Below are 6,686 nucleotides of genomic sequence, written 5' to 3' on the forward strand. Positions count from 1 at the left end.
AATACCTATGTAATGAAACAGGCCTTGGTCAATCATAGCTGGTTACACGTATATATAGAATGGTAACTTTTGAGAAATCTAGTTTGATTGCACAGCTTAATTGACCCAGAGCCAAAGCTGACTTGAAAGGAAAAGAATGACATAACTCACATCTGCACTTTAACCGTCTGTGGCCACAACAGCAACCTTCCGAGCTTGTTGACGGAACTGTGTCTGAAAGCAGATGAATGGAGTAGCAACAAAGGGTTGGTGTATATGATTGAGCATATACAACAGGCAGCCAAAAATTAGTTCGTCCGAAAGTAGTATTTCTCAATATATGATGATATATATTGTGTTACCAGTTAAGTATTGAGATTTGGCCAGTAATTTGATTAAAAGCTAGCTGAATACCAAATGCCATTATCATCTGTTGGTCCCTTCTTAATCCCTTCTCTTTTAAAGTCTGAAAATAAATTGGCTGCAGCGTTATAAAAAGCTACACCATTACTTTCTGTCCCAATCTACCAACCGAAAATCAAGACCATAGCATGTCTAGATAGACCGACATAAAACATAAAACATGATGTTTCGCTGATGTACTATAGCAAGCACCTAACACACAAACACAAACACTACAGAAAATATAACCCTCTAGCAAGGGTAAAAACATTTCGCAAGAAACCAGTTGGCACAATGTCGCCTAACATAGAAAACAGTTCGATTGTCCTACCACACTTGTCATGTATCTGATGGCAGCTCCAGTTCTGGCTAGACCACCGCTGTAGACTACGTCACTAAGTATGGCGGCTTGGAGACCCAGGACGTCACTGTAACTACCCAGCGGTATGTCGACGTTTGGTCTGCATTGATATTGGATAACACCAACCTATAGGGTAAGTGTATGGTTGTGTTTTAAATATGCCAAGTAGGTGTGGGTCTTGTTACAGTACTCCAGGTATTGGTACAGATCTGATTGTCTGTCAAAACAAAGGTCTTTTTCGTTATGTACAAAGGATCAGTTTGGTGGAGTATCCGACTCGCACTGGCACTTTAGAATCCTATTTTTACGTAAACAAGGCTAACTGCCTCTGTACGTCTGTTTGTAGAAACAATTTTAATACATCGAAAAGGACATAAGCCAGCATTATAAGGTGATGTAAGCTTATAAATGTAACACATGTGACATGTTGTTTTTTATTTCTACTTAAAAAACATTTTCATACCAAGATGTGCAAACGTGAGTTTGTAGCTTCCACCATTATGCTTACGAAAAACATACTTTGAATCAACTGCAGTGGTATGTACCAAAGTGATGTAGTTTTTCAGAAAAATTACATTAGGGGCAATGAAGATTGATGGTGTCATCCATATGGTCCAAAAATAATAGTTAGAATTCTTTCATGCCCAATATTCGTTACAATGTTCCATTCTTTCTTTAATTCAATAATGAGAAAAAATAAAGGGCAAAGGGCCAATTAAGCCAGGTAGGAAACGTTCAAGCTACGTACTTTATATCAGGACAAGCTCGAAACGTGAATTTGGTGCTAGCTTTACTCACATGTATATCAGTGAGGTTGCTGAAGCATCCTACGACGTATGAGAGGTAGTCTTTAGCTTTCTCAAACCCCTCCCGACCTATACTCGAGGATCCGTCGATCAGGAAAATAACATCCACAGGGCACTGGTCGGTCGGTTGTCCATCACTGGGCGACTGTCCGTCAGTGGTCAACGGTGCAGTAGTTGGTTCTGCAGTAGTTTGTACATCCCATCCAAAAAACATGACCAGAGGATTTTGTTTGGTTCTGCTTAAGGTATGTACAAAATGTTTTAGAGTATTCAGCCATGCAAAACAAAACATTATTCAACTTCAAAATAAGTTTATGTTGGGGTTAGTATTACATTCCTTTTTTCTTCAAAGCTCTAATGTTGCGTTTAGAGAAATGCTGGCGCCTTCCAAATCTTTTGGCCTAACTTGCAGCCTTATTGTGGGCGTTTCGTTATTCGTTGGGGGAGGCGATTTTTAACACTTCGCGGACATGTTTTTGGGAAAGTTTTTATGTCGGGAAAGGAATATGCAAGAGAGGTATTGTGCCCATTTGCCGTCCAATCTCTCTCAAAAAATCACAAAAACACAAAAAGGCAACGACGGAGGCTAGAAATAAATATTTCACCAACCGGCATTTGCCCCGATGTTGAATGTTGCAATCGCGCAAATGACAAGTAGTATCTTCCACCACATGTTGCTACCAGATATGCCTCTTCCTGTATGGAAAGATCATTTCTATAAATTGGCCACAGAAGGGAAAAAGGTGAAACAAGAGAACTGCAAACGCTCAGTATAGTATTTAGTTACAGTCATAATCGTGAAAAAAAAGACACAAGCATGAGAAGATACCGTAATGGCAACTTGAAGAAAATACAGCTTTGAACTGAAGATCTGACCCAAAGAGTTAGTCTCTACGTCAAGAAAGCTATCAACCCCTTAAATACAACACACTCTTTGGGAATGAAGCAATAAGTCTAAATCTTCAGCCAATCACAAGAAAGACATGTGAACATCACGCGTAATGCACGCGTTGCACATGCCGTCAATCAGTCTGAAGTCCGGAATTCAAGCAACAAAAATTTACAAATGTTCCACCAAAGTTTTAGTCAATTTTTACACTTTTTCGATTTACAATATGCGCGCAATTTTCTTAGAATAAACTAAATTAATGCATTTTGTCAGGGCTTGACACCCGTAATTATGATGATGTTGTACTTTTACATCATAAACGCAAACTGTAGATGATCCATTCAACGGAAAATAAATTATAAATTCGTAACGCAAGTTCAACTTCATCCGCGGAGTATCTATCGTATTAAAACCATGATACTTAGGGATATCAAGTCCAAGGACGTTGGTTTTCAAACTGCGAAAATTTGATAATACTTTGAGTTAAACCCACAGTCCGTTGAATTGGTATCCCCCAGTACCCTTGATTTGAATAGAACGGACAACCTTATAGGATGTCCGACGAATAAAGGTACGGCAACGTTTAATATAGGCAGGTTTATTGTTAATTTCTGAATTATTGTCCCCGGTACCTGATAGGATATAGGTTACCTCTCGGATTAAGGTGAAGTAGCATTAAATGATTGTTATTTCTGACGTTTGGGTCCGAATGAAATATTAGGCCCACCTATCCAATAAACGGCGATCGCGATGCGCTCTCACTGCGACTGAAATAGGATATGTATAACCTTTGATTCCATATTTATTAAATGTAAAATGTAAAAAAAAACGTTTCTTTTCTATACAATTCGTTGAGCGATTTGTCAAATTTAAGGTCGCAGCAAAGTGCGGCGAGAGCGTCTTCCTAGTGAAAATGGGGTATACCATTATTTCGTGCACAGTATCACCACATGCCAGGACTACATTCTCACGAATACGAAATATTATTAACCTTGCTTAGCAGCCAGTTCAGCATAAGAATACACACTCAGACACTCACTCACTCACTCACTCACTCACTCACTCACTCACTCACTCACTCACTCACTCACTCACTCACTCACTCACTCACTCACTCACTCACTCACTCACACACACACACACACACACATACACACACACATACACACCCATACATACACACACACACACACATACACACACACACACACACACACACACACACACACACACACACACACACACACACACACACAGACACACACACACACACACACACACACACACACAGAAACACACACAAACACGTACGCACGTGATGTGTGGGGCCGCGTAGCACAGTGGTAGTGTATTCGGCCCGTGACCGAGAGGTCGCCGGTTCGAATCCGCCTGCCGTGTTGCCGGTCTTGTGCCCTTGGGAAAGGCACTTTACACGACTTTCCTCACTTTACTCAAGTGAAAAAGAGTCGCCCCTCGATAGGACGTTAAATGGAGGTCCCGTGTATGGGGAGAGTCATACCCTATGCACGTTAAAGAACCCGCCACATGTGCGAACATCCACCCGAGCGGATCAAACCATTCCGGCCAAAATAGGGGTAGGGAATCTCCCGAGCAGCCCTCGTAACCCCTGCTTCGCCTATTGAGTCAGTTAGTCCTCACTCATTGTGAGCAATTGGGCTGGTCTCAATCATGATGTTTCTGACCTAGGGCGAAGATTTGCTGTTACAGTTCCAATCATGCAACCCGTAACCTTGAGTGGCCTTCAGGCCTTGTTACGTGGTGACCATTGAGTAAAAAAAACACACACACACACACACACCAAACAGACCCAAACATAGAGCCCAAGCAAGAGAGTAAGAGAAGTTGTGTAACGCACATTAGCGGACACCGGCTTGTTTTCTCAGTATCAACTACTCCGAACCGATAACAATCTATAAAACATATCTAAGGCAATACCTACACCTACATCAAAGTGGATAAATTATGCCAACAGTGAAATTGATAAAAGCCCTTTTAAGTGTAAGTTCCTCTAATATGACATGTGTAACATGCAACAAACAGTGGCTAATCGTGATTTTTATCCCTCAATCCCGTATACCAGTACATCAAAGTGGATAAATCATGCAAACAATGAAATTGATAAAAGCCCTTTGAAGTGTAATTTCACCAGACATGACATTTCTAATGTTCAAGAAACCGTGGTTTATCTTGAATCTTTATCTGGTTACTTTTAACGGTACTGAAATGTCCCTTACCCGGCGACATCAACATATCAACATTTGCTTTGTTTCAGATCCTTCAGAGGAGCTATATCGGGGCAAAGGATGAGTACAGTAAACAAAATGATTTTTCACATGGCAAGAGGACAGATCAAAGCAATTGTCAATAAAACGTTTTCACGAAGGAAGCATATCGCTATGTTATGACACTTTGCTTATCTCACACATGGGCTTCTTATTCCAAAAGGATGACACAAAACAAATAGAATTGATATCATCTTATGTTATTCGGTGAGACCTTATAAGTTATGTATCCGATGTAATTAAAAATGTGTTCTTGACGCGATGCTACGCTTTATGTCCATTTCCTATCGCGTATAGTTGTCATTAATTACGCTAGTTATCATAACAATGTTTTCTGTAAGGTTTATGTCATACTTGTTTTACCCGACATCCACGTTTGGCAATTGCAATTTGAACCATGTAACTGACGTGTACGTAACGTTTGGTGTCGAGGTATTAAACGTAGTAGCCTGTCAAGCTAAGGGCACAACCCGCCGTACGTGCTTTTTGTCCGTGCGTTTTTTGTGAGCTCCCATCCGCCACGTTTTTTTTTTTTTTCTGAAAACGTGGGGAAAGAATTGCAAGAGCAGGGAGGGAGAACGTCTCAACGCTCGCTTGTGCAAGGTGCAAGTATGTGGTCTGTACGCTACACCTGATCATTGCGTGCATCATTCGTTGCGCAACTACTAGTGAGTTGTATGTGCTTACATTACAATGTACGGTCACTTTGCAATTGTCACGTTACCGTATGCAGGCCGTAATTACACATGCTGCGTACGCACGGTTTCCTTACTCGCTGTACGGGGCACACGTGCCACCCGTACTGTCTCGTACGAGGGGTGAATCCGCAGGCCGATTGCACAGACATTTCGATTTGCACGTAGAGTTCTACGGCGTGTCTGTGTGCTTCTAAATCCGTTGGGTTCCGTACGATTCCGTGCGCACGGATGCGGTACTTCTGCCTATCTGTGTCTCTCTCTCTCTCTTCTTCCGTCTCTTACTCTCCCTCTCTCTTTGCCTCGCTCCCTTTTTCCCTTTCTCTCCCCCGTCTCCGTTTCACCCTATCTCGCACTCTCTCCCTATATCCTTACTCCCCTCTCTCCCTCTCTATCTCTATCTTTCTCTCTCTTTCTCTCTCTCTCTCTCTCTCTCTCTCCCTGATTCTGATTAGATTCAGAATACGCGCGGACCCTGTTTGCCAAATGTTTTGCATCTTTCTACCGTTCCGGATCAATATCAGGTTTACAATCAAAATATTACAAACAATTATATAATCTTACATATATGCGTAAGATGCGCCACCTACCCGAAGTGAAGATATCTGCATGTGCTCACATTTTTCCAACCTCAGCGTGCTCTCTGTATCCTCCATCAACAGCCTGCGGACACAAGGGAAAAGTAGTCCTAGAGCGGAAGTCACTGGGAGACGGAAAGTGCTATTCAGTAGACTATGCGTGGTGTATGATATGGTGGATGTAGCAACTACTATCTACGCCAGTCCAGAAAGAGAATTCCCAGAGTAATAATACAAATAAAATATTACCCGTGTCCTACAGGCCGATCATGATTCTTCCACTCCACAAACACCCAACATTAACCCCCCCTCCCTTTCTGTAAAAAAAATTCATAGCGGTAGAGACGTCGGTCCGCCGCTGCGACCGGAAAAAAATGGCAGTGTGTCCGTGGGCGTTGGCCTTTGTTCTGAGATAGGGGTCCCTTATTCCTGCTACAAGTTTATAGTCTTCTAAATAACTCTTCGGCCAGAAAAAAATATGACAGCACGCGTGTTTGCTGCTCCAAGATTACGAGGAGCGGTCAGCTGCGGCCCATGCAAAGAGGTCTTGCCTTCGCAGGCGATGTCCTTGGTGCTGACATGGGAGTCCGAAGTCCATACTCAACTTAGGCTTAGGTCACATTTCCAAAGCGGGGCCCGGCCGGGTCATTTTAAGAAACGAAGAAATCAAACT

Source organism: Branchiostoma floridae, chromosome 5 (assembly GCF_000003815.2).
Source record: "Branchiostoma floridae strain S238N-H82 chromosome 5, Bfl_VNyyK, whole genome shotgun sequence".
NCBI lineage: Eukaryota > Metazoa > Chordata > Leptocardii > Amphioxiformes > Branchiostomatidae > Branchiostoma > Branchiostoma floridae.